Below are 633 nucleotides of genomic sequence, written 5' to 3' on the forward strand. Positions count from 1 at the left end.
CGCCCTTCCCCAGCAGCCTTTTCCACCTCAAGCCTCTACTCAGGCCCTTCGCCAGTCAGGAGGCTCCCCAGGGTCCGGCCCCTGCAGCCCCTGGAAAGGCTCCCATGCCTGAGAGGCACTCACAGCACTTGGTGAGTAAGAACATTGAGAAAAGACAGATATACGCGTGCCCATCCTTCTCAAAAACAGAAATCCTAGCAGTTAGGACTTAACAGCCTGACAAGCAGCTGGCTGCGTTTCTAACAAGGAGTGTGATCTGTCTCCCAAGCAAGTCTTGACGGTGCTCCGGGAAGCTCCCATTCGACCTTCCCGGTGAGCGCAGCGTCACAGGGACTGTGCCCAGTCCGGCTTTGTGTCATCGCTCTGCTGCGCATAGCCAGCCCCGCCAGGCAGGGGGCTTCGGAAGGCTGCGTAGGGACTGGGGTCTTTCGAATTGTATAACCACCATTGTGAGATCAGGCACTGGTTGAGCACTTGCCGTATGCATAGCACTGAGGACACAGGAGGCCCTGATGGGTCCCCGAAGCTACTCAGACCAATGAAAGCCGAGAGCAGCACAGACGCCACTGCCTCTGCGGCCCCAGGCAGGCAGTGCCCTGAGCGCAGGGTCAGGTGAAGGCTCAGTGGACCTTA

Source organism: Piliocolobus tephrosceles, chromosome 20 (assembly GCF_002776525.5).
Source record: "Piliocolobus tephrosceles isolate RC106 chromosome 20, ASM277652v3, whole genome shotgun sequence".
Taxonomy (NCBI): Eukaryota; Metazoa; Chordata; class Mammalia; order Primates; family Cercopithecidae; genus Piliocolobus; species Piliocolobus tephrosceles.